This window comes from Phocoena phocoena, chromosome 17 (assembly GCF_963924675.1).
Source record: "Phocoena phocoena chromosome 17, mPhoPho1.1, whole genome shotgun sequence".
Taxonomy (NCBI): Eukaryota; Metazoa; Chordata; class Mammalia; order Artiodactyla; family Phocoenidae; genus Phocoena; species Phocoena phocoena.
Window position 1 is genome coordinate 33,646,717 of NC_089235.1, and position 27,677 is coordinate 33,674,393.

Consider the following 27,677-nt stretch of genomic DNA (forward strand, 5'->3'; position numbering starts at 1 on the left):
CCCATGAGAAAGTCGGACTCACCAGAAACCTTGTGCTGAGGCTGTTCGAGGACTCTGGAAATGTGGCTCTCCTCCAGGGACGTACAGTGTGTTGCCTATCACTCGGCACGCACAGAGAGCCTCGGAGGGATCAAACAATGGGTCTCGAAGTGCCTCAGCCGGCCCACAGGGCTCCGGAAGTACTCCGTGAACGTGGAGGGAAAGTGAGGCATACCCGAGAGAACTAGGAGTCCTCAAAAGTCTACGTCCTTGAAAGTAAACGTATAAGCGACTTAGAACTCATGGAAACAGCTGCGTGCCTCCCTTTCTGCACGGGTACTAGGGGCCTAGACTGGAGGCAAGTTTACACGTTGAGATTCCCTTCAGCTCGAGAGCTTGTCAAGTCGACCTCAACCGCAGCCCTGGAAGCACCTGGCTCAGACAGAGCAGACTCATAATTTTCCCGAGCCATTCTTACAGGGTTACAGGCCTGTCAAGACCAGGCCATGTCAGGTAGCTTCCAGGCAGCATGGATGCTGCCTTCCAAATGGGAAAGCAAGGCTAGTTCCAGCAAGCCCCCGTTTCCCTGGGCACACTCAGCATACAACCCTGTGGTTTCTAACTAGCTGAAAGAGGCAAAGGGTACCCTGTGTTTCCTCGTCTGAATCGAGATCTCGAAGTAGGGTGTTCTGGAACAAGCGAACTGCCTCAACCCAGGAACGCCGCAGCTGCTCCTGTGGGCCTGTGGCTATTCAAAAGCCTGCAGTGCCACAGGAAGAGCGGGACTGAAATGGCAGGAGGAACGCAAGCCGAGTGTCTCTGGGAGGCACGGTGACTTCAGGCGGGAGGTCCTAGATGGAATGCGAAGCCGAGGGTTATGTTGAGTTCAGCTCAGACTAGGCCAATGCGTAAGACTTCGACGCCATGTGGGACGTGCCCGAACGGTGTTCGTGAACGTGTGCGAGGGCTGAGGAAGTTAAGCTGCATCCAAAGAGAGTGCAGCGCGTTTCCCTACGCTCGGCATTCACAGTGGGGCTGTAAAGCGCTACCGGCCTGGATGTTGCTTAGCAGACCGGGGTGGGTCTGGGGGTACTCAGTCCTCCTGCCGGGAACACGGTCCTCACGCTCGCCTCCTAGGTGTCCAGGAGACTCTGCTACCGTTGCAGGTACGCAGAGCAGAGCCCACCGCCTCCTGGAAACTGCTGCACGCCTCGGCTTCTGCACGGCAAACCAGGGCCTCACCGCCAGGCATCTGTTCTTGCTGGCTGTGTCGTGAGCGACACAGCATGGTAAGATGCTGACTTTCTCCTCGAGCAGAGTGACTTCAGGTACGAGGTCCTGGAAGTACTCTAAGCGCAGTGTTTCCTCACGGCAGCTGACACAGGCCCATGAGAAAGTCGGACTCACCAGAAACGTTGTGCTGAGGCTGTTCGAGGACTCTGGAAATGTGGCTCTCCTCCAGGGACGTACAGTGTGTTGCCTATCACTCGGCACGCACAGAGAGCCTCGGAGGGATCAAACAATGGGTCTCGAAGTGCCTCAGCCGGCCCACAGGGGTCCGGAAGTACTCCGTGAACGTGGAGGGAAGTGAGGCATACCCGAGAGAACTAGGAGTCCTCAAAAGTCTACGTCCTTTAAAGTAAACGTATAAGCGACTTAGAACTCACGGAAACAGCTGCGTGCCTCCCTTTCTGCACGGGTACTAGGGGCCTAGACTGGAGGCAAGTTTACACGTTGAGATTCCCTTCAGCTCGAGAGCTTGTCAAGTTGACCTCAACCGCAGCCCTGGAAGCACCTGGCTCAGACAGAGCAGACTCATAATTTTCCCGAGCCATTCTTACAGGGTTACAGGCCTGTCAAGAGCAGGCCATGTCAGGTAGCTTCCAGGCAGCATGGATGCTGCCTTCCAAATGGGAAAGCAAGGCTAGTTCCAGCAAGCCCCCGTTTCCCTGAGGACACTCAGCATACAACCCTGTGGTTTCTAACTAGCTGAAAGAGGCAAAGGGTACCCTGTGTTTCCTCGTCTTAATCGAGATCTCGAAGTAGGATGTTCTGCATCAAGCGAACTGCCTCAACCCAGGAACGCCACAGCTGCTCCTGTGGGCCTGTGGCTATTCAAAAGCCTGCAGTGCCACAGGAAGAGCGGGACTGAAATGGCAGGAGGAACGCAAGCCGAGTGTCTCTGGGAGGCACGGTGACTTCAGGCGGGAGGTCCTAGATGGAATGCGAAGCCGAGGGTTATGTTGAGTTCAGCTCAGACTAGGCCAATGCGTGAGACTTCGACGCCATGTGGGACGTGCCAGAACGGTGTTCGTGAACGTGTGCGAGGGCTGAGGAAGTTAAGCTGCTTCCAAAGAGAGTGCAGTGCGTTTCCCTACGCTCGGCATTCACAGTGGGGCCGTAAAACGTAACGGGCCTGGATGTTGCTTAGCCGACCGGGGTGGGTCTGGGGGTACTCAGTGCTCCTGCCGGGAACACGGTCCTCACGCTCGCCTCCTAGGTGTCCAGGAGACTCTGCTACCGTTGCAGGTACGCAGAGCAGAGCCCACCTCCTCCTGGAAACTGCTGCACGCCTCGGCTTCTGCACGGCAAACCAGGGCCTCACCGCCAGGCATCTGTTCTTGCTGGCTGTGTCGTGAGCGACACAGCATGGTAAGATGCTGACTTTCTCCTCGAGCAGAGTGACTTCAGGTACGAGGTCCTGGAAGTACTCTAAGCGCAGTGTTTCCTCACGGCAGCTGACACAGGCCCATGAGAAAGTCGGACTCACCAGAAACCTTGTGCTGAGGCTGTTCGAGGACTCTGGAAATGTGGCTCTCCTCCAGGGACGTACAGTGTGTTGCCTATCACTCGGCACGCACAGAGAGCCTCGGAGGGATCAAACAATGGGTCTCGAAGTGCCTCAGCCGGCCCACAGGGCTCCGGAAGTACTCCGTGAACGTGGAGGGAAAGTGAGGCATACCCGAGAGAACTAGGAGTCCTCAAAAGTCTACGTCCTTGAAAGTAAACGTATAAGCGACTTAGAACTCATGGAAACAGCTGCGTGCCTCCCTTTCTGCACGGGTACTAGGGGCCTAGACTGGAGGCAAGTTTACACGTTGAGATTCCCTTCAGCTCGAGAGCTTGTCAAGTCGACCTCAACCGCAGCCCTGGAAGCACCTGGCTCAGACAGAGCAGACTCATAATTTTCCCGAGCCATTCTTACAGGGTTACAGGCCTGTCAAGACCAGGCCATGTCAGGTAGCTTCCAGGCAGCATGGATGCTGCCTTCCAAATGGGAAAGCAAGGCTAGTTCCAGCAAGCCCCCGTTTCCCTGGGCACACTCAGCATACAACCCTGTGGTTTCTAACTAGCTGAAAGAGGCAACGGGTACCCTGTGTTTCCTCGTCTGAATCGAGATCTCGAAGTAGGGTGTTCTGGAACAAGCGAACTGCCTCAACCCAGGAACGCCGCAGCTGCTCCTGTGGGCCTGTGGCTATTCAAAAGCCTGCAGTGCCACAGGAAGAGCGGGACTGAAATGGCAGGAGGAACGCAAGCCGAGTGTCTCTGGGAGGCACGGTGACTTCAGGCGGGAGGTCCTAGATGGAATGCGAAGCCGAGGGTTATGTTGAGTTCAGCTCAGACTAGGCCAATGCGTAAGACTTCGACGCCATGTGGGACGTGCCCGAACGGTGTTCGTGAACGTGTGCGAGGGCTGAGGAAGTTAAGCTGCATCCAAAGAGAGTGCAGCGCGTTTCCCTACGCTCGGCATTCACAGTGGGGCTGTAAAGCGCTACCGGCCTGGATGTTGCTTAGCAGACCGGGGTGGGTCTGGGGGTACTCAGTCCTCCTGCCGGGAACACGGTCCTCACGCTCGCCTCCTAGGTGTCCAGGAGACTCTGCTACCGTTGCAGGTACGCAGAGCAGAGCCCACCGCCTCCTGGAAACTGCTGCACGCCTCGGCTTCTGCACGGCAAACCAGGGCCTCACCGCCAGGCATCTGTTCATGCTGGCTGTGTCGTGAGCGACACAGCATGGTAAGATGCTGACTTTCTCCTCGAGCAGAGTGACTTCAGGTACGAGGTCCTGGAAGTACTCTAAGCGCAGTGTTTCCTCACGGCAGCTGACACAGGCCCATGAGAAAGTCGGACTCACCAGAAACCTTGTGCTGAGGCTGTTCGAGGACTCTGGAAATGTGGCTCTCCTCCAGGGACGTACAGTGTGTTGCCTATCACTCGGCACGCACAGAGAGCCTCGGAGGGATCAAACAATGGGTCTCGAAGTGCCTCAGCCGGCCCACAGGGGTCCGGAAGTACTCCGTGAACGTGGAGGGAAAGTGAGGCATACCCGAGAGAACTAGGAGTCCTCAAAAGTCTACGTCTTTGAAAGTAAACGTATAAGCGACTTAGAACTCATGGAAACAGCTGCGTGCCTCCCTTTCTGCACGGGTACTAGGGGCCTAGACTGGAGGCAAGTTTACACGTTGAGATTCCCTTCAGCTCGAGAGCTTGTCAAGTCGACCTCAACTGCAGCCCTGGAAGCACATGGCTCAGACAGAGCAGACTCATAATTTTCCCGAGCCATTCTTACAGGGTTACAGGCCTGTCAAGACCAGGCCATGTCAGGTAGCTTCCAGGCAGCATGGATGCTGCCTTCCAAATGGGAAAGCAAGGCTAGTTCCAGCAAGCCCCCGTTTCCCTGGGCACACTCAGCATACAACCCTGTGGTTTCTAACTAGCTGAAAGAGGCAAAGGGTACCCTGTGTTTCCTCGTATGAATCGAGATCTCGAAGTAGGGTGTTCTGGAACAAGCGAACTGCCTCAACCCAGGAACGCCGCAGCTGCTCCTGTGGGCCTGTGGCTATTCAAAAGCCTGCAGTGCCACAGGAAGAGCGGGACTGAAATGGCAGGAGGAACGCAAGCCGAGTGTCTCTGGGAGGCACGGTGACTTCAGGCGGGAGGTCCTAGATGGAATGCGAAGCCGAGGGTTATGTTGAGTTCAGCTCAGACTAGGCCAATGCGTAAGACTTCGACGCCATGTGGGACGTGCCCGAACGGTGTTCGTGAACGTGTGCGAGGGCTGAGGAAGTTAAGCTGCATCCAAAGAGAGTGCAGCGCGTTTCCCTACGCTCGGCATTCACAGTGGGGCTGTAAAGCGCTACCGGCCTGGATGTTGCTTAGCAGACCGGGGTGGGTCTGGGGGTACTCAGTCCTCCTGCCGGGAACACGGTCCTCACGCTCGCCTCCTAGGTGTCCAGGAGACTCTGCTACCGTTGCAGGTACGCAGAGCAGAGCCCACCGCCTCCTGGAAACTGCTGCACGCCTCGGCTTCTGCACGGCAAACCAGGGCCTCACCGCCAGGCATCTGTTCATGCTGGCTGTGTCGTGAGCGACACAGCATGGTAAGATGCTGACTTTCTCCTCGAGCAGAGTGACTTCAGGTACGAGGTCCTGGAAGTACTCTAAGCGCAGTGTTTCCTCACGGCAGCTGACACAGGCCCATGAGAAAGTCGGACTCACCAGAAACCTTGTGCTGAGGCTGTTCGAGGACTCTGGAAATGTGGCTCTCCTCCAGGGACGTACAGTGTGTTGCCTATCACTCGGCACGCACAGAGAGCCTCGGAGGGATCAAACAATGGGTCTCGAAGTGCCTCAGCCGGCCCACAGGGGTCCGGAAGTACTCCGTGAACGTGGAGGGAAAGTGAGGCATACCCGAGAGAACTAGGAGTCCTCAAAAGTCTACGTCCTTGAAAGTAAACGTATAAGCGACTTAGAACTCATGGAAACAGCTGCGTGCCTCCCTTTCTGCACGGGTACTAGGGGCCTAGACTGGAGGCAAGTTTACACGTTGAGATTCCCTTCAGCTCGAGAGCTTGTCAAGTCGACCTCAACTGCAGCCCTGGAAGCACATGGCTCAGACAGAGCAGACTCATAATTTTCCCGAGCCATTCTTACAGGGTTACAGGCCTGTCAAGACCAGGCCATGTCAGGTAGCTTCCAGGCAGCATGGATGCTGCCTTCCAAATGGGAAAGCAAGGCTAGTTCCAGCAAGCCCCCGTTTCCCTGGGCACACTCAGCATACAACCCTGTGGTTTCTAACTAGCTGAAAGAGGCAAAGGGTACCCTGTGTTTCCTCGTCTGAATCGAGATCTCGAAGTAGGGTGTTCTGCAACAAGCGAACTGCCTCAACCCAGGAACGCCGCAGCTGCTCCTGTGGGCCTGAGGCTATTCAAAAGCCTGCAGTGCCACAGGAAGAGCGGGACTGAAATGGCAGGAGGAACGCAAGCCGAGAGTCTCTGGGAGGCACGGTGACTTCAGGCGGGAGGTCCTAGATGGAATGCGAAACCGAGGGTTATGTTGAGTTCAGCTCAGACTAGGCCAATGCGTAAGACTTCGACGCCATGTGGGACGTGCCCGAACGGTGTTCGTGAACGTGTGCGAGGGCTGAGGAAGTTAAGCTGCTTCCAAAGAGAGTGCAACGCGTTTCCCTACGCTCGGCATTCACAGTGGGGCTGTAAAGCGCTACGTGCCTGGATGTTGCTTAGCAGAGCGGGGTGGGTCTGGGGGTACTCAGTGCTCCTGCCGGGAACACGGTCCTCACGCTCGCCTCCTAGGTGTCCAGGAGACTCTGCTACCGTTGCAGGTACGCAGAGCAGAGCCCACCGCCTCCTGGAAACTGCTGCACGCCTCGGCTTCTGCACGGCAAACCAGGGCCTCACCGCCAGGCATCTGTTCATGCTGGCTGTGTCGTGAGCGACACAGCATGGTAAGATGCTGACTTTCTCCTCGAGCAGAGTGACTTCAGGTACGAGGTCCTGGAAGTACTCTAAGCGCAGTGTTTCCTCACGGCAGCTGACACAGGCCCATGACAAAGTCGGACTCACCAGAAACCTTGTGCTGAGGCTGTTCGAGGACTCTGGAAATGTGGCTCTCCTCCAGGGACGTACAGTGTGTTGCCTATCACTCGGCACGCACAGAGAGCCTCGGAGGGATCAAACAATGGGTCTCGAAGTGCCTCAGCCGGCCCACAGGGGTCCGGAAGTACTCCGTGAACGTGGAGGGAAAGTGAGGCATACCCGAGAGAACTAGGAGTCCTCAAAAGTCTACGTCTTTGAAAGTAAACGTATAAGCGACTTAGAACTCATGGAAACAGCTGCGTGCCTCCCTTTCTGCACGGGTACTAGGGGCCTAGACTGGAGGCAAGTTTACACGTTGAGATTCCCTTCAGCTCGAGAGCTTGTCAAGTCGACCTCAACTGCAGCCCTGGAAGCACATGGCTCAGACAGAGCAGACTCATAATTTTCCCGAGCCATTCTTACAGGGTTACAGGCCTGTCAAGACCAGGCCATGTCAGGTAGCTTCCAGGCAGCATGGATGCTGCCTTCCAAATGGGAAAGCAAGGCTAGTTCCAGCAAGCCCCCGTTTCCCTGGGCACACTCAGCATACAACCCTGTGGTTTCTAACTAGCTGAAAGAGGCAAAGGGTACCCTGTGTTTCCTCGTATGAATCGAGATCTCGAAGTAGGGTGTTCTGGAACAAGCGAACTGCCTCAACCCAGGAACGCCGCAGCTGCTCCTGTGGGCCTGTGGCTATTCAAAAGCCTGCAGTGCCACAGGAAGAGCGGGACTGAAATGGCAGGAGGAACGCAAGCCGAGTGTCTCTGGGAGGCACGGTGACTTCAGGCGGGAGGTCCTAGATGGAATGCGAAGCCGAGGGTTATGTTGAGTTCAGCTCAGACTAGGCCAATGCGTAAGACTTCGACGCCATGTGGGACGTGCCCGAACGGTGTTCGTGAACGTGTGCGAGGGCTGAGGAAGTTAAGCTGCATCCAAAGAGAGTGCAGCGCGTTTCCCTACGCTCGGCATTCACAGTGGGGCTGTAAAGCGCTACCGGCCTGGATGTTGCTTAGCAGACCGGGGTGGGTCTGTGGGTACTCAGTCCTCCTGCCGGGAACACGGTCCTCACGCTCGCCTCCTAGGTGTCCAGGAGACTCTGCTACCGTTGCAGGTACGCAGAGCAGAGCCCACCGCCTCCTGGAAACTGCTGCACGCCTCGGCTTCTGCACGGCAAACCAGGGCCTCACCGCCAGGCATCTGTTCATGCTGGCTGTGTCGTGAGCGACACAGCATGGTAAGATGCTGACTTTCTCCTCGAGCAGAGTGACTTCAGGTACGAGGTCCTGGAAGTACTCTAAGCGCAGTGTTTCCTCACGGCAGCTGACACAGGCCCATGAGAAAGTCGGACTCACCAGAAACCTTGTGCTGAGGCTGTTCGAGGACTCTGGAAATGTGGCTCTCCTCCAGGGACGTACAGTGTGTTGCCTATCACTCGGCACGCACAGAGAGCCTCGGAGGGATCAAACAATGGGTCTCGAAGTGCCTCAGCTGGCCCACAGGGGTCCGGAAGTACTCCGTGAACGTGGAGGGAAAGTGAGGCATACCCGAGAGAACTAGGAGTCCTCAAAAGTCTACGTCCTTGAAAGTAAACGTATAAGCGACTTAGAACTCATGGAAACAGCTGCGTGCCTCCCTTTCTGCACGGGTACTAGGGGCCTAGACTGGAGGCAAGTTTACACGTTGAGATTCCCTTCAGCTCGAGAGCTTGTCAAGTCGACCTCAACTGCAGCCCTGGAAGCACATGGCTCAGACAGAGCAGACTCATAATTTTCCCGAGCCATTCTTACAGGGTTACAGGCCTGTCAAGACCAGGCCATGTCAGGTAGCTTCCAGGCAGCATGGATGCTGCCTTCCAAATGGGAAAGCAAGGCTAGTTCCAGCAAGCCCCCGTTTCCCTGGGCACACTCAGCATACAACCCTGTGGTTTCTAACTAGCTGAAAGAGGCAAAGGGTACCCTGTGTTTCCTCGTCTGAATCGAGATCTCGAAGTAGGGTGTTCTGCAACAAGCGAACTGCCTCAACCCAGGAACGCCGCAGCTGCTCCTGTGGGCCTGAGGCTATTCAAAAGCCTGCAGTGCCACAGGAAGAGCGGGACTGAAATGGCAGGAGGAACGCAAGCCGAGAGTCTCTGGGAGGCACGGTGACTTCAGGCGGGAGGTCCTAGATGGAATGCGAAACCGAGGGTTATGTTGAGTTCAGCTCAGACTAGGCCAATGCGTAAGACTTCGACGCCATGTGGGACGTGCCCGAACGGTGTTTGTGAACGTGTGCGAGGGCTGAGGAAGTTAAGCTGCTTCCAAAGAGAGTGCAACGCGTTTCCCTACGCTCGGCATTCACAGTGGGGCTGTAAAGCGCTACGTGCCTGGATGTTGCTTAGCAGAGCGGGGTGGGTCTGGGGGTACTCAGTGCTCCTGCCGGGAACACGGTCCTCACGCTCGCCTCCTAGGTGTCCAGGAGACTCTGCTACCGTTGCAGGTACGCAGAGCAGAGCCCACCGCCTCCTGGAAACTGCTGCACGCCTCGGCTTCTGCACGGCAAATCAGGGCCTCACCGCCAGGCATCTGTTCATGCTGGCTGTGTCGTGAGCGACACAGCATGGTAAGATGCTGACTTTCTCCTCGAGCAGAGTGACTTCAGGTACGAGGTCCTGGAAGTACTCTAAGCGCAGTGTTTCCTCACGGCAGCTGACACAGGCCCATGACAAAGTCGGACTCACCAGAAACGTTGTGCTGAGGCTGTTCGAGGACTCTGGAAATGTGGCTCTCCTCCAGGGATGTACAGTGTGTTGCCTATCACTCGGCACGCACAGAGAGCCTCGGAGGGATCAAACAATGGGTCTCGAAGTGCCTCAGCCGGCCCACAGGGCTCCGGAAGTACTCCGTGAACGTGGAGGGAAAGTGAGGCATACCCGAGAGAACTAGGAGTCCTCAAAAGTCTACGTCCTTGAAAGTAAACGTATAAGCGACTTAGAACTCATGGAAACAGCTGCGTGCCTCCCTTTCTGCACGGGTACTAGGGGCCTAGACTGGAGGCAAGTTTACACGTTGAGATTCCCTTCAGCTCGAGAGCTTGTCAAGTCGACCTCAACCGCAGCCCTGGAAGCACCTGGCTCAGACAGAGCAGACTCATAATTTTCCCGAGCCATTCTTACAGGGTTACAGGCCTGTCAAGAGCAGGCCATGTCAGGTAGCTTCCAGGCAGCATGGATGCTGCCTTCCAAATGGGAAAGCAAGGCTAGTTCCAGCAAGCCCCCGTTTCCCTGGGCACACTCAGCATACAACCCTGTGGTTTCTAACTAGCTGAAAGAGGCAAAGGGTACCCTGTGTTTCCTCGTCTGAATCGAGATCTCGAAGTAGGGTGTTCTGCAACAAGCGAACTGCCTCAACCCAGGAACGCCGCAGCTGCTCCTGTGGGCCTGAGGCTATTCAAAAGCCTGCAGTGCCACAGGAAGAGCGGGACTGAAATGGCAGGAGGAACGCAAGCCGAGAGTCTCTGGGAGGCACGGTGACTTCAGGCGGGAGGTCCTAGATGGAATGCGAAACCGAGGGTTATGTTGAGTTCAGCTCAGACTAGGCCAATGCGTAAGACTTCGACGCCATGTGGGACGTGCCCGAACGGTGTTTGTGAACGTGTGCGAGGGCTGAGGAAGTTAAGCTGCTTCCAAAGAGAGTGCAACGCGTTTCCCTACGCTCGGCATTCACAGTGGGGCTGTAAAGCGCTACGTGCCTGGATGTTGCTTAGCAGAGCGGGGTGGGTCTGGGGGTACTCAGTGCTCCTGCCGGGAACACGGTCCTCACGCTCGCCTCCTAGGTGTCCAGGAGACTCTGCTACCGTTGCAGGTACGCAGAGCAGAGCCCACCGCCTCCTGGAAACTGCTGCACGCCTCGGCTTCTGCACGGCAAACCAGGGCCTCACCGCCAGGCATCTGTTCATGCTGGCTGTGTCGTGAGCGACACAGCATGGTAAGATGCTGACTTTCTCCTCGAGCAGAGTGACTTCAGGTACGAGGTCCTGGAAGTACTCTAAGCGCAGTGTTTCCTCACGGCAGCTGACACAGGCCCATGACAAAGTCGGACTCACCAGAAACCTTGTGCTGAGGCTGTTCGAGGACTCTGGAAATGTGGCTCTCCTCCAGGGACGTACAGTGTGTTGCCTATCACTCGGCACGCACAGAGAGCCTCGGAGGGATCAAACAATGGGTCTCGAAGTGCCTCAGCCGGCCCACAGGGGTCCGGAAGTACTCCGTGAACGTGGAGGGAAAGTGAGGCATACCCGAGAGAACTAGGAGTCCTCAAAAGTCTACGTCTTTGAAAGTAAACGTATAAGCGACTTAGAACTCATGGAAACAGCTGCGTGCCTCCCTTTCTGCACGGGTACTAGGGGCCTAGACTGGAGGCAAGTTTACACGTTGAGATTCCCTTCAGCTCGAGAGCTTGTCAAGTCGACCTCAACTGCAGCCCTGGAAGCACATGGCTCAGACAGAGCAGACTCATAATTTTCCCGAGCCATTCTTACAGGGTTACAGGCCTGTCAAGACCAGGCCATGTCAGGTAGCTTCCAGGCAGCATGGATGCTGCCTTCCAAATGGGAAAGCAAGGCTAGTTCCAGCAAGCCCCCGTTTCCCTGGGCACACTCAGCATACAACCCTGTGGTTTCTAACTAGCTGAAAGAGGCAAAGGGTACCCTGTGTTTCCTCGTATGAATCGAGATCTCGAAGTAGGGTGTTCTGGAACAAGCGAACTGCCTCAACCCAGGAACGCCGCAGCTGCTCCTGTGGGCCTGTGGCTATTCAAAAGCCTGCAGTGCCACAGGAAGAGCGGGACTGAAATGGCAGGAGGAACGCAAGCCGAGTGTCTCTGGGAGGCACGGTGACTTCAGGCGGGAGGTCCTAGATGGAATGCGAAGCCGAGGGTTATGTTGAGTTCAGCTCAGACTAGGCCAATGCGTAAGACTTCGACGCCATGTGGGACGTGCCCGAACGGTGTTCGTGAACGTGTGCGAGGGCTGAGGAAGTTAAGCTGCATCCAAAGAGAGTGCAGCGCGTTTCCCTACGCTCGGCATTCACAGTGGGGCTGTAAAGCGCTACCGGCCTGGATGTTGCTTAGCAGACCGGGGTGGGTCTGTGGGTACTCAGTCCTCCTGCCGGGAACACGGTCCTCACGCTCGCCTCCTAGGTGTCCAGGAGACTCTGCTACCGTTGCAGGTACGCAGAGCAGAGCCCACCGCCTCCTGGAAACTGCTGCACGCCTCGGCTTCTGCACGGCAAACCAGGGCCTCACCGCCAGGCATCTGTTCATGCTGGCTGTGTCGTGAGCGACACAGCATGGTAAGATGCTGACTTTCTCCTCGAGCAGAGTGACTTCAGGTACGAGGTCCTGGAAGTACTCTAAGCGCAGTGTTTCCTCACGGCAGCTGACACAGGCCCATGAGAAAGTCGGACTCACCAGAAACCTTGTGCTGAGGCTGTTCGAGGACTCTGGAAATGTGGCTCTCCTCCAGGGACGTACAGTGTGTTGCCTATCACTCGGCACGCACAGAGAGCCTCGGAGGGATCAAACAATGGGTCTCGAAGTGCCTCAGCTGGCCCACAGGGGTCCGGAAGTACTCCGTGAACGTGGAGGGAAAGTGAGGCATACCCGAGAGAACTAGGAGTCCTCAAAAGTCTACGTCCTTGAAAGTAAACGTATAAGCGACTTAGAACTCATGGAAACAGCTGCGTGCCTCCCTTTCTGCACGGGTACTAGGGGCCTAGACTGGAGGCAAGTTTACACGTTGAGATTCCCTTCAGCTCGAGAGCTTGTCAAGTCGACCTCAACTGCAGCCCTGGAAGCACATGGCTCAGACAGAGCAGACTCATAATTTTCCCGAGCCATTCTTACAGGGTTACAGGCCTGTCAAGACCAGGCCATGTCAGGTAGCTTCCAGGCAGCATGGATGCTGCCTTCCAAATGGGAAAGCAAGGCTAGTTCCAGCAAGCCCCCGTTTCCCTGGGCACACTCAGCATACAACCCTGTGGTTTCTAACTAGCTGAAAGAGGCAAAGGGTACCCTGTGTTTCCTCGTCTGAATCGAGATCTCGAAGTAGGGTGTTCTGCAACAAGCGAACTGCCTCAACCCAGGAACGCCGCAGCTGCTCCTGTGGGCCTGAGGCTATTCAAAAGCCTGCAGTGCCACAGGAAGAGCGGGACTGAAATGGCAGGAGGAACGCAAGCCGAGAGTCTCTGGGAGGCACGGTGACTTCAGGCGGGAGGTCCTAGATGGAATGCGAAACCGAGGGTTATGTTGAGTTCAGCTCAGACTAGGCCAATGCGTAAGACTTCGACGCCATGTGGGACGTGCCCGAACGGTGTTTGTGAACGTGTGCGAGGGCTGAGGAAGTTAAGCTGCTTCCAAAGAGAGTGCAACGCGTTTCCCTACGCTCGGCATTCACAGTGGGGCTGTAAAGCGCTACGTGCCTGGATGTTGCTTAGCAGAGCGGGGTGGGTCTGGGGGTACTCAGTGCTCCTGCCGGGAACACGGTCCTCACGCTCGCCTCCTAGGTGTCCAGGAGACTCTGCTACCGTTGCAGGTACGCAGAGCAGAGCCCACCGCCTCCTGGAAACTGCTGCACGCCTCGGCTTCTGCACGGCAAATCAGGGCCTCACCGCCAGGCATCTGTTCATGCTGGCTGTGTCGTGAGCGACACAGCATGGTAAGATGCTGACTTTCTCCTCGAGCAGAGTGACTTCAGGTACGAGGTCCTGGAAGTACTCTAAGCGCAGTGTTTCCTCACGGCAGCTGACACAGGCCCATGACAAAGTCGGACTCACCAGAAACGTTGTGCTGAGGCTGTTCGAGGACTCTGGAAATGTGGCTCTCCTCCAGGGATGTACAGTGTGTTGCCTATCACTCGGCACGCACAGAGAGCCTCGGAGGGATCAAACAATGGGTCTCGAAGTGCCTCAGCCGGCCCACAGGGCTCCGGAAGTACTCCGTGAACGTGGAGGGAAAGTGAGGCATACCCGAGAGAACTAGGAGTCCTCAAAAGTCTACGTCCTTGAAAGTAAACGTATAAGCGACTTAGAACTCATGGAAACAGCTGCGTGCCTCCCTTTCTGCACGGGTACTAGGGGCCTAGACTGGAGGCAAGTTTACACGTTGAGATTCCCTTCAGCTCGAGAGCTTGTCAAGTCGACCTCAACCGCAGCCCTGGAAGCACCTGGCTCAGACAGAGCAGACTCATAATTTTCCCGAGCCATTCTTACAGGGTTACAGGCCTGTCAAGAGCAGGCCATGTCAGGTAGCTTCCAGGCAGCATGGATGCTGCCTTCCAAATGGGAAAGCAAGGCTAGTTCCAGCAAGCCCCCGTTTCCCTGGGCACACTCAGCATACAACCCTGTGGTTTCTAACTAGCTGAAAGAGGCAAAGGGTACCCTGTGTTTCCTCGTCTGAATCGAGATCTCGAAGTAGGGTGTTCTGCAACAAGCGAACTGCCTCAACCCAGGAACGCCGCAGCTGCTCCTGTGGGCCTGAGGCTATTCAAAAGCCTGCAGTGCCACAGGAAGAGCGGGACTGAAATGGCAGGAGGAACGCAAGCCGAGAGTCTCTGGGAGGCACGGTGACTTCAGGCGGGAGGTCCTAGATGGAATGCGAAACCGAGGGTTATGTTGAGTTCAGCTCAGACTAGGCCAATGCGTAAGACTTCGACGCCATGTGGGACGTGCCCGAACGGTGTTTGTGAACGTGTGCGAGGGCTGAGGAAGTTAAGCTGCTTCCAAAGAGAGTGCAACGCGTTTCCCTACGCTCGGCATTCGCAGTGGGGCTGTAAAGCGCTACGTGCCTGGATGTTGCTTAGCAGAGCGGGGTGGGTCTGGGGGTACTCAGTGCTCCTGCCGGGAACACGGTCCTCACGCTCGCCTCCTAGGTGTCCAGGAGACTCTGCTACCGTTGCAGGTACGCAGAGCAGAGCCCACCGCCTCCTGGAAACTGCTGCACGCCTCGGCTTCTGCACGGCAAATCAGGGCCTCACCGCCAGGCATCTGTTCATGCTGGCTGTGTCGTGAGCGACACAGCATGGTAAGATGCTGACTTTCTCCTCGAGCAGAGTGACTTCAGGTACGAGGTCCTGGAAGTACTCTAAGCGCAGTGTTTCCTCACGGCAGCTGACACAGGCCCATGAGAAAGTCGGACTCACCAGAAACGTTGTGCTGAGGCTGTTCGAGGACTCTGGAAATGTGGCTCTCCTCCAGGGATGTACAGTGTGTTGCCTATCACTCGGCACGCACAGAGAGCCTCGGAGGGATCAAACAATGGGTCTCGAAGTGCCTCAGCCGGCCCACAGGGGTCCGGAAGTACTCCGTGAACGTGGAGGGAAAGTGAGGCATACCCGAGAGAACTAGGAGTCCTCAAAAGTCTACGTCCTTGAAAGTAAACGTATAAGCGACTTTGAACTCATGGAAACAGCTGCGTGCCTCCCTTTCTGCACGGGTACTAGGGGCCTAGACTGGAGGCAAGTTTACACGTTGAGATTCCCTTCAGCTCGAGAGCTTGTCAAGTCGACCTCAACCGCAGCCCTGGAAGCACCTGGCTCAGACAGAGCAGACTCATAATTTTCCCGAGCCATTCTTACAGGGCTACAGGCCTGTCAAGAGCAGGCCATGTCAGGTAGCTTCCAGGCAGCATGGATGCTGCCTTCCAAATGGGAAAGCAAGGCTAGTTCCAGCAAGCCCCCGTTTCCGTGGGCACACTCAGCATACAACCCTGTGGTTTCTAACTAGCTGAAAGAGGCAAAGGGTACCCTGTGTTTCCTCGTCTGAATCGAGATCTCGAAGTAGGGTGTTCTGCAACAAGCGAACTGCCTCAACCCAGGAACGCCGCAGCTGCTCCTGTGGGCCTGAGGCTATTCAAAAGCCTGCAGTGCCACAGGAAGAGCGGGACTGAAATGGCAGGAGGAACGCAAGCCGAGAGTCTCTGGGAGGCACGGTGACTTCAGGCGGGAGGTCCTAGATGGAATGCGAAACCGAGGGTTATGTTGAGTTCAGCTCAGACTAGGCCAATGCGTAAGACTTCGACGCCATGTGGGACGTGCCCGAACGGTGTTTGTGAACGTGTGCGAGGGCTGAGGAAGTTAAGCTGCTTCCAAAGAGAGTGCAACGCGTTTCCCTACGCTCGGCATTCGCAGTGGGGCTGTAAAGCGCTACGTGCCTGGATGTTGCTTAGCAGAGCGGGGTGGGTCTGGGGGTACTCAGTGCTCCTGCCGGGAACACGGTCCTCACGCTCGCCTCCTAGGTGTCCAGGAGACTCTGCTACCGTTGCAGGTACGCAGAGCAGAGCCCACCGCCTCCTGGAAACTGCTGCACGCCTCGGCTTCTGCACGGCAAATCAGGGCCTCACCGCCAGGCATCTGTTCATGCTGGCTGTGTCGTGAGCGACACAGCATGGTAAGATGCTGACTTTCTCCTCGAGCAGAGTGACTTCAGGTACGAGGTCCTGGAAGTACTCTAAGCGCAGTGTTTCCTCACGGCAGCTGACACAGGCCCATGAGAAAGTCGGACTCACCAGAAACGTTGTGCTGAGGCTGTTCGAGGACTCTGGAAATGTGGCTCTCCTCCAGGGATGTACAGTGTGTTGCCTATCACTCGGCACGCACAGAGAGCCTCGGAGGGATCAAACAATGGGTCTCGAAGTGCCTCAGCCGGCCCACAGGGGTCCGGAAGTACTCCGTGAACGTGGAGGGAAAGTGAGGCATACCCGAGAGAACTAGGAGTCCTCAAAAGTCTACGTCCTTTAAAGTAAACGTATAAGCGACTTAGAACTCATGGAAACAGCTGCGTGCCTCCCTTTCTGCACGGGTACTAGGGGCCTAGACTGGAGGCAAGTTTACACGTTGAGATTCCCTTCAGCTCGAGAGCTTGTCAAGTCGACCTCAACCGCAGCCCTGGAAGCACCTGGCTCAGACAGAGCAGACTCATAATTTTCCCGAGCCATTCTTACAGGGTTACAGGCCTGTCAAGAGCAGGCCATGTCAGGTAGCTTCCAGGCAGCATGGATGCTGCCTTCCAAATGGGAAAGCAAGGCTAGTTCCAGCAGGCCCCCGTTTCCCTGGGCACACTCAGCATACAACCCTGGGGTTTCTAACTAGCTGAAAGAGGCAAAGGGTACTCTGTGTTTCCTCGTCTGAATCGAGATCTCGAAGTAGTGTGTTCTGCAACAGGCGAACTGCCTCAACCCAGGAACGCCGCAGCTGCTCCTGTCGGCCTGTGGCTATTCAAAAGCCTGCAGTGCCACAGGAAGAGCGGGACTGAAATGGCAGGAGGAACGCAAGCCGAGTGTCTCTGGGAGGCACGGTGACTTCAGGCGGGAGGTCCTAGATGGAATGGGAAGCCGAGGGTTATGTTGAGTTCAGCTCAGACTAGGCCAATGCGTAAGACTTCGACGCCATGTGGGACGTGCCCGAACGGTGTTCGTGAACGTGTGCGAGGGCTGAGGAAGTTAAGCTGCTTCCAAAGAGAGTGCAGCGCGTTTCCCTACGCTCGGCATTCACAGTGGGGCTGTAAAGCGCTACCGGCCTGGATGTTGCTTAGCAGACCGGGGTGGGTCTGGGGGTACTCAGTCCTCCTGCCGGGAACACGGTCCTCACGCTCGCCTCCTAGGTGTCCAGGAGACTCTGCTACCGTTGCAGGTACGCAGAGCAGAGCCCACCTCCTCCTGGAAACTGCTGCACGCCTCGGCTTCTGCACGGCAAACCAGGGCCTCACCGCCAGGCATCTGTTCATGCTGGCTGTGTCGTGAGCGACACAGCATGGTAAGATGCTGACTTTCTCCTCGAGCAGAGTGACTTCAGGTACGAGGTCCTGGAAGTACTCTAAGCGCAGTGTTTCCTCACGGCAGCTGACACAGGCCCATGAGAAAGTCGGACTCACCAGAAACCTTGTGCTGAGGCTGTTCGAGGACTCTGGAAATGTGGCTCTCCTCCAGGGACGTACAGTGTGTTGCCTATCACTCGGCACGCACAGAGAGCCTCGGAGGGATCAAACAATGGGTCTCGAAGTGCCTCAGCCGGCCCACAGGGGTCCGGAAGTACTCCGTGAACGTGGAGGGAAAGTGAGGCGTACCCGAGAGAACTAGGAGTCCTCAAAAGTCTACGTCCTAGAAAGTAAACGTATAAGCGACTTAGAACTCATGAAAACAGCTGCGTGCCTCCCTTTCTGCACGGGTACTAGGGGCCTAGACTGGAGGCAAGTTTACACGTTGAGATTCCCTTCAGCTCGAGAGCTTGTCAAGTCGACCTCAACCGCAGCCCTGGAAGCACCTGGCTCAGACAGAGCAGACTCATAATTTTCCCGAGCCATTCTTACAGGGTTACAGGCCTGTCAAGAGCAGGCCATGTGAGGTAGCTTCCAGGCAGCATGGATGCTGCCTTCCAAATGGGAAAGCAAGGCTAGTTCCAGAAAGCCCCCGTTTCCCTGGGCACAGTCAGCATACAACCCTGTGGTTTCTAACTAGCTGAAAGAGGCAAAGGGTACCCTGTGTTTCCTCGTCTGAATCGAGATCTCGAAGTAGGGTGTTCTGGAACAAGCGAACTGCCTCAACCCAGGAACGCCGCAGCTGCTCCTGTGGGCCTGTGGCTATTCAAAAGCCTGCAGTGCCACAGGAAGAGCGGGACTGAAATGGCAGGAGGAACGCAAGCCGAGTGTCTCTGGGAGGCACGGTGACTTCAGGCGGGAGGTCCTAGATGGAATGCGAAGCCGAGGGTTATGTTGAGTTCAGCTCAGACTAGGCCAATGCGTAAGACTTCGACGCCATGTGGGACGTGCCCGAACGGTGTTCGTGAACGTGTGCGAGGGCTGAGGAAGTTAAGCTGCATCCAAAGAGAGTGCAGCGCGTTTCCCTACGCTCGGCATTCACAGTGGGGCTGTAAAGCGCTACCGGCCTGGATGTTGCTTAGCAGACCGGGGTGGGTCTGGGGGTACTCAGTCCTCCTGCCGGGAACACGGTCCTCACGCTCGCCTCCTAGGTGTCCAGGAGACTCTGCTACCGTTGCAGGTACGCAGAGCAGAGCCCACCGCCTCCTGGAAACTGCTGCACGCCTCGGCTTCTGCACGGCAAACCAGGGCCTCACCGCCAGGCATCTGTTCATGCTGGCTGTGTCGTGAGCGACACAGCATGGTAAGATGCTGACTTTCTCCTCGAGCAGAGTGACTTCAGGTACGAGGTCCTGGAAGTACTCTAAGCGCAGTGTTTCCTCACGGCAGCTGACACAGGCCCATGAGAAAGTCGGACTCACCAGAAACGTTTTGCTGAGGCTGTTCGAGGACTCTGGAAATGTGGCTCTCCTCCAGGGACGTACAGTGTGTTGCCTATCACTCGGCACGCACAGAGAGCCTCGGAGGGATCAAACAATGGGTCTCGAAGTGCCTCAGCCGGCCCACAGGGGTCCGGAAGTACTCCGTGAACGTGGAGGGAAAGTGAGGCATACCCGAGAGAACTAGGAGTCCTCAAAAGTCTACGTCCTTGAAAGTAAATGTATAAGCGACTTAGAACTCATGGAAACAGCTGCGTGCCTCCCTTTCTGCACAGGTACTAGGGGCCTAGACTGGAGGCAAGTTTACACGTTGAGATTCCCTTCAGCTCGAGAGCTTGTCAAGTCGACCTCAACTGCAGCCCTGGAAGCACATGGCTCAGACAGAGCAGACTCATAATTTTCCCGAGCCATTCTTACAGGGTTACAGGCCTGTCAGGAGCAGGCCATGTGAGGTAGCTTCCAGGCAGCATGGATGCTGCCTTCCAAATGGGAAAGCAAGGCTAGTTCCAGCAAGCCCCCGTTTCCCTGGGCACACTCAGCATACAACCCTGTGGTTTCTAACTAGCTGAAAGAGGCAAAGGGTACCCTGTGTTTCCTCGTCTTAATCGAGATCTCGAAGTAGGGTGTTCTGCAACAAGCGAACTGCCTCAACCCAGGAACGCCGCAGCTGCTCCTGTGGGCCTGTGGCTATTCAAAAGCCTGCAGTGCCACAGGAAGAGCGGGACTGAAATGGCAGGAGGAACGCAAGCCGAGAGTCTCTGGGAGGCACGGTGACTTCAGGCGGGAGGTCCTAGATGGAATGCGAAACCGAGGGTTATGTTGAGTTCAGCTCAGACTAGGCCAATGCGTAAGACTTCGACACCATGTGGGACGTGCCCGAACGGTGTTCGTGAACGTGTGCGAGGGCTGAGGAAGTTAAGCTGCATCCAAAGAGAGTGCAGCGCGTTTCCCTACGCTCGGCATTCACAGTGGGGCTGTAAAGCGCTACCGGCCTGGATGTTGCTTAGCAGACCGGGGTGGGTCTGGGGGTACTCAGTCCTCCTGCCGGGAACACGGTCCTCACGCTCGCCTCCTAGGTGTCCAGGAGACTCTGCTACCGTTGCAGGTACGCAGAGCAGAGCCCACCGCCTCCTGGAAACTGCTGCACGCCTCGGCTTCTGCACGGCAAACCAGGGCCTCACCGCCAGGCATCTGTTCATGCTGGCTGTGTCGTGAGCGACACAGCATGGTAAGATGCTGACTTTCTCCTCGAGCAGAGTGACTTCAGGTACGAGGTCCTGGAAGTACTCTAAGCGCAGTGTTTCCTCACGGCAGCTGACACAGGCCCATGAGAAAGTCGGACTCACCAGAAACCTTGTGCTGAGGCTGTTCGAGGACTCTGGAAATGTGGCTCTCCTCCAGGGACGTACAGTGTGTTGCCTATCACTCGGCACGCACAGAGAGCCTCGGAGGGATCAAACAATGGGTCTCGAAGTGCCTCAGCCGGCCCACAGGGGTCCGGAAGTACTCCGTGAACGTGGAGGGAAAGTGAGGCATACCCGAGAGAACTAGGAGTCCTCAAAAGTCTACGTCCTTGAAAGTAAAGGTATAAGCGACTTAGAACTCATGGAAACAGCTGCGTGCCTCCCTTTCTGCACGGGTACTAGGGGCCTAGACTGGAGGCAAGTTTACACGTTGAGATTCCCTTCAGCTCGAGAGCTTGTCAAGTCGACCTCAACTGCAGCCCTGGAAGCACATGGCTCAGACAGAGCAGACTCATAATTTTCCCGAGCCATTCTTACAGGGTTACAGGCCTGTCAAGACCAGGCCATGTCAGGTAGCTTCCAGGCAGCATGGATGCTGCCTTCCAAATGGGAAAGCAAGGCTAGTTCCAGCAAGACCCCGTTTCCCTGGGCACACTCAGCATACAACCCTGTGGTTTCTAACTAGCTGAAAGAGGCAAAGGGTACCCTGTGTTTCCTCGTCTGAATCGAGATCTCGAAGTAGGGTGTTCTGCAACAAGCGAACTGCCTCAACCCAGGAACGCCGCAGCTGCTCCTGTGGGCCTGAGGCTATTCAAAAGCCTGCAGTGCCACAGGAAGAGCGGGACTGAAATGGCAGGAGGAACGCAAGCCGAGAGTCTCTGGGAGGCACGGTGACTTCAGGCGGGAGGTCCTAGATGGAATGCGAAACCGAGGGTTATGTTGAGTTCAGCTCAGACTAGGCCAATGCGTAAGACTTCGACGCCATGTGGGACGTGCCCGAACGGTGTTTGTGAACGTGTGCGAGGGCTGAGGAAGTTAAGCTGCTTCCAAAGAGAGTGCAACGCGTTTCCCTACGCTCGGCATTCACAGTGGGGCTGTAAAGCGCTACGTGCCTGGATGTTGCTTACTAGAGCGGGGTGGGTCTGGGGGTACTCAGTGCTCCTGCCGGGAACACGGTCCTCACGCTCGCCTCCTAGGTGTCCAGGAGACTCTGCTACCGTTGCAGGTACGCAGAGCAGAGCCCACCGCCTCCTGGAAACTGCTGCACGCCTCGGCTTCTGCACGGCAAACCAGGGCCTCACCGCCAGGCATCTGTTCATGCTGGCTGTGTCGTGAGCGACACAGCATGGTAAGATGCTGACTTTCTCCTCGAGCAGAGTGACTTCAGGTACGAGGTCCTGGAAGTACTCTAAGCGCAGTGTTTCCTCACGGCAGCTGACACAGGCCCATGAGAAAGTCGGACTCACCAGAAACCTTGTGCTGAGGCTGTTCGAGGACTCTGGAAATGTGGCTCTCCTCCAGGGACGTACAGTGTGTTGCCTATCACTCGGCACGCACAGAGAGCCTCGGAGGGATCAAACAATGGGTCTCGAAGTGCCTCAGCCGGCCCACAGGGCTCCGGAAGTACTCCGTGAACGTGGAGGGAAAGTGAGGCATACCCGAGAGAACTAGGAGTCCTCAAAAGTCTACGTCCTTGAAAGTAAACGTATAAGCGACTTAGAACTCATGGAAACAGCTGCGTGCCTCCCTTTCTGCACGGGTACTAGGGGCCTAGACTGGAGGCAAGTTTACACGTTGAGATTCCCTTCAGCCCGAGAGCTTGTCAAGTCGACCAAAACTGCAGCCCTGGAAGCACATGGCTCAGACAGAGCAGACTCATAATTTTCCCGAGCCATTCTTACAGGGTTACAGGCCTGTCAAGACCAGGCCATGTCAGGTAGCTTCCAGGCAGCATGGATGCTGCCTTCCAAATGGGAAAGCAAGGCTAGTTCCAGCAAGCCCCCGTTTCCCTGGGCACACTCAGCATACAACCCTGTGGTTTCTAACTAGCTGAAAGAGGCAAAGGGTACCCTGTGTTTCCTCGTCTGAATCGAGATCTCGAAGTAGGGTGTTCTGCAACAAGCGAACTGCCTCAACCCAGGAACGCCGCAGCTGCTCCTGTGGGCCTGTGGCTATTCAAAAGCCTGCAGTGCCACAGGAAGAGCGGGACTGAAATGGCAGGAGGAACGCAAGCCGAGAGTCTCTGGGAGGCACGGTGACTTCAGGCGGGAGGTCCTAGATGGAATGCGAAACCGAGGGTTATGTTGAGTTCAGCTCAGACTAGGCCAATGCGTAAGACTTCGACGCCATGTGGGTCGTGCCCGAACGGTGTTTGTGAACGTGTGCGAGGGCTGAGGAAGTTAAGCTGCTTCCAAAGAGAGTGCAACGCGTTTCCCTACGCTCGGCATTCACAGTGGGGCTGTAAAGCGCTACGTGCCTGGATGTTGCTTAGCAGAGCGGGGTGGGTCTGGGGGTACTCAGTGCTCCTGCCGGGAACACGGTCCTCACGCTCGCCTCCTAGGTGTCCAGGAGACTCTGCTACCGTTGCAGGTACGCAGAGCAGAGCCCACCGCCTCCTGGAAACTGCTGCACGCCTCGGCTTCTGCACGGCAAACCAGGGCCTCACCGCCAGGCATCTGTTCATGCTGGCTGTGTCGTGAGCGACACAGCATGGTAAGATGCTGACTTTCTCCTCGAGCAGAGTGACTTCAGGTACGAGGTCCTGGAAGTACTCTAAGCGCAGTGTTTCCTCACGGCAGCTGACACAGGCCCATGAGAAAGTCGGACTCACCAGAAACCTTGTGCTGAGGCTGTTCGAGGACTCTGGAAATGTGGCTCTCCTCCAGGGACGTACAGTGTGTTGCCTATCACTCGGCACGCACAGAGAGCCTCGGAGGGATCAAACAATGGGTCTCGAAGTGCCTCAGCCGGCCCACAGGGGTCCGGAAGTACTCCGTGAACGTGGAGGGAAAGTGAGGCATACCCGAGAGAACTAGGAGTCCTCAAAAGTCTACGTCCTTGAAAGTAAATGTATAAGCGACTTAGAACTCATGGAAACAGCTGCGTGCCTCCCTTTCTGCACAGGTACTAGGGGCCTAGACTGGAGGCAAGTTTACACGTTGAGATTCCCTTCAGCTCAAGAGCTTGTCAAGTCGACCTCAACTGCAGCCCTGGAAGCACATGGCTCAGACAGAGCAGACTCATAATTTTCCCGAGCCATTCTTACAGGGTTACAGGCCTGTCAAGAGCAGGCCATGTCAGGTAGCTTCCAGGCAGCATGGATGCTGCCTTCCAAATGGGAAAGCAAGGCTAGTTCCAGCAAGCCCCCGTTTCCCTGGGCACACTCAGCATACAACCCTGTGGTTTCTAACTAGCTGAAAGAGGCAAAGGGTACCCTGTGTTTCCTCGTCTTAATCGAGATCTCGAAGTAGGGTGTTCTGCAACAAGCGAACTGCCTCAACCCAGGAACGCCGCAGCTGCTCCTGTGGGCCTGTGGCTATTCAAAAGCCTGCAGTGCCACAGGAAGAGCGGGACTGAAATGGCAGGAGGAACGCAAGCCGAGAGTCTCTGGGAGGCACGGTGACTTCAGGCGGGAGGTCCTAGATGGAATGCGAAACCGAGGGTTATGTTGAGTTCAGCTCAGACTAGGCCAATGCGTAAGACTTCGACGCCATGTGGGACGTGCCCGAACGGTGTTCGTGAACGTGTGCGAGGGCTGAGGAAGTTAAGCTGCATCCAAAGAGAGTGCAGCGCGTTTCCCTACGCTCGGCATTCACAGTGGGGCTGTAAAGCGCTACCGGCCTGGATGTTGCTTAGCAGACCGGGGTGGGTCTGGGGGTACTCAGTCCTCCTGCCGGGAACACGGTCCTCACGCTCGCCTCCTAGGTGTCCAGGAGACTCTGCTACCGTTGCAGGTACGCAGAGCAGAGCCCACCGCCTCCTGGAAACTGCTGCACGCCTCGGCTTCTGCACGGCAAACCAGGGCCTCACCGCCAGGCATCTGTTCATGCTGGCTGTGTCGTGAGCGACACAGCATGGTAAGATGCTGACTTTCTCCTCGAGCAGAGTGACTTCAGGTACGAGGTCCTGGAAGTACTCTAAGCGCAGTGTTTCCTCACGGCAGCTGACACAGGCCCATGAGAAAGTCGGACTCACCAGAAACCTTGTGCTGAGGCTGTTCGAGGACTCTGGAAATGTGGCTCTCCTCCAGGGACGTACAGTGTGTTGCCTATCACTCGGCACGCACAGAGAGCCTCGGAGGGATCAAACAATGGGTCTCGAAGTGCCTCAGCCGGCCCATAGGGCTCCGGAAGTACTCCGTGAACGTGGAGGGAAAGTGAGGCATACCCGAGAGAACTAGGAGTCCTCAAAAGTCTACGTCCTTGAAAGTAAACGTATAAGCGACTTAGAACTCATGGAAACAGCTGCGTGCCTCCCTTTCTGCACGGGTACTAGGGGCCTAGACTGGAGGCAAGTTTACACGTTGAGATTCCCTTCAGCTCGAGAGCTTGTCAAGTCGACCTCAACTGCAGCCCTGGAAGCACATGGCTCAGACAGAGCAGACTCATAATTTTCCCGAGCCATTCTTACAGGGTTACAGGCCTGTCAAGACCAGGCCATGTCAGGTAGCTTCCAGGCAGCATGGATGCTGCCTTCCAAATGGGAAAGCAAGGCTAGTTCCAGCAAGCCCCCGTTTCCCTGGGCACACTCAGCATACAACCCTGTGGTTTCTAACTAGCTGAAAGAGGCAAAGGGTACCCTGTGTTTCCTCGTCTGAATCGAGATCTCGAAGTAGGGTGTTCTGCAACAAGCGAACTGCCTCAACCCAGGAACGCCACAGCTGATCCTGTGGGCCTGAGGCTATTCAAAAGCCTGCAGTGCCACAGGAAGAGCGGGACTGAAATGGCAGGAGGAACGCAAGCCGAGAGTCTCTGGGAGGCACGGTGACTTCAGGCGGGAGGTCCTAGATGGAATGCGAAACCGAGGGTTATGTTGAGTTCAGCTCAGACTAGGCCAATGCGTAAGACTTCGACGCCATGTGGGACGTGCCCGAACGGTGTTTGTGAACGTGTGCGAGGGCTGAGGAAGTTAAGCTGCTTCCAAAGAGAGTGCAACGCGTTTCCCTACGCTCGGCATTCACAGTGGGGCTGTAAAGCGCTACGTGCCTGGATGTTGCTTAGCAGAGCGGGGTGGGTCTGGGGGTACTCAGTGCTCCTGCCGGGAACACGGTCCTCACGCTCGCCTCCTAGGTGTCCAGGAGACTCTGCTACCGTTGCAGGTACGCAGAGCAGAGCCCACCGCCTCCTGGAAACTGCTGCACGCCTCGGCTTCTGCACGGCAAACCAGGGCCTCACCGCCAGGCATCTGTTCATGCTGGCTGTGTCGTGAGCGACACAGCATGGTAAGATGCTGACTTTCTCCTCGAGCAGAGTGACTTCAGGTACGAGGTCCTGGAAGTACTCTAAGCGCAGTGTTTCCTCACGGCAGCTGACACAGGCCCATGACAAAGTCGGACTCACCAGAAACCTTGTGCTGAGGCTGTTCGAGGACTCTGGAAATGTGGCTCTCCTCCAGGGATGTACAGTGTGTTGCCTATCACTCGGCACGCACAGAGAGCCTCGGAGGGATCAAACAATGGGTCTCGAAGTGCCTCAGCCGGCCCACAGGGCTCCGGAAGTACTCCGTGAACGTGGAGGGAAAGTGAGGCATACCCGAGAGAACTAGGAGTCCTCAAAAGTCTACGTCCTTGAAAGTAAACGTATAAGCGACTTAGAACTCATGGAAACAGCTGCGTGCCTCCCTTTCTGCACGGGTACTAGGGGCCTAGACTGGAGGCAAGTTTACACGTTGAGATTCCCTTCAGCTCGAGAGCTTGTCAAGTCGACCTCAACCGCAGCCCTGGAAGCACCTGGCTCAGACAGAGCAGACTCATAATTTTCCCGAGCCATTCTTACAGGGTTACAGGCCTGTCAAGAGCAGGCCATGTCAGGTAGCTTCCAGGCAGCATGGATGCTGCCTTCCAAATGGGAAAGCAAGGCTAGTTCCAGCAAGCCCCCGTTTCCCTGGGCACACTCAGCATACAACCCTGTGGTTTCTAACTAGCTGAAAGAGGCAAAGGGTACCCTGTGTTTCCTCGTCTGAATCGAGATCTCGAAGTAGGGTGTTCTGGAACAAGCGAACTGCCTCAACCCAGGAACGCCGCAGCTGCTCCTGTGGTCCTGTGGCTATTCAAAAGCCTGCAGTGCCACAGGAAGAGCGGGACTGAAATGGCATGAGGAACGCAAGCCGAGTGTCTCTGGGAGGCACGGTGACTTCAGGCGGGAGGTCCTAGATGGAATGCGAAGCCGAGGGTTATGTTGAGTTCAGCTCAGACTAGGCCAATGCGTAAGACTTCGACGCCATGTGGGACGTGCCCGAACGGTGTTCGTGAACGTGTGCGAGGGCTGAGGAAGTTAAGCTGCTTCCAAAGAGAGTGCAGCGCGTTTCCCTACGCTCGGCATTCACAGTGGGGCTGTAAAGCGCTACCGGCCTGGATGTTGCTTAGCAGACCGGGGTGGGTCTGGGGGTACTCAGTCCTCCTGCCGGGAACACGGTCCTCACGCTCGCCTCCTAGGTGTCCAGGAGACTCTGCTACCGTTGCAGGTACGCAGAGCAGAGCCCACCGCCTCCTGGAAACTGCTGCACGCCTCGGCTTCTGCACGGCAAACCAGGGCCTCACCGCCAGGCATCTGTTCATGCTGGCTGTGTCGTGAGCGACACAGCATGGTAAGATGCTGACTTTCTCCTCGAGCAGAGTGACTTCAGGTACGAGGTCCTGGAAGTACTCTAAGCGCAGTGTTTCCTCACGGCAGCTGACACAGGCCCATGAGAAAGTCGGACTCACCAGAAACCTTGTGCTGAGGCTGTTCGAGGACTCTGGAAATGTGGCTCTCCTCCAGGGACGTACAGTGTGTTGCCTATCACTCGGCACGCACAGAGAGCCTCGGAGGGATCAAACAATGGGTCTCGAAGTGCCTCAGCCGGCCCACAGGGGTCCGGAAGTACTCCGTGAACGTGGAGGGAAAGTGAGGCATACCCGAGAGAACTAGGAGTCCTCAAAAGTCTACGTCCTTGAAAGTAAACGTATAAGCGACTTAGAACTCATGGAAACAGCTGCGTGCCTCCCTTTCTGCACGGGTACTAGGGGCCTAGACTGGAGGCAAGTTTACACGTTGAGATTCCCTTCAGCTCGAGAGCTTGTCAAGTCGACCACAACTGCA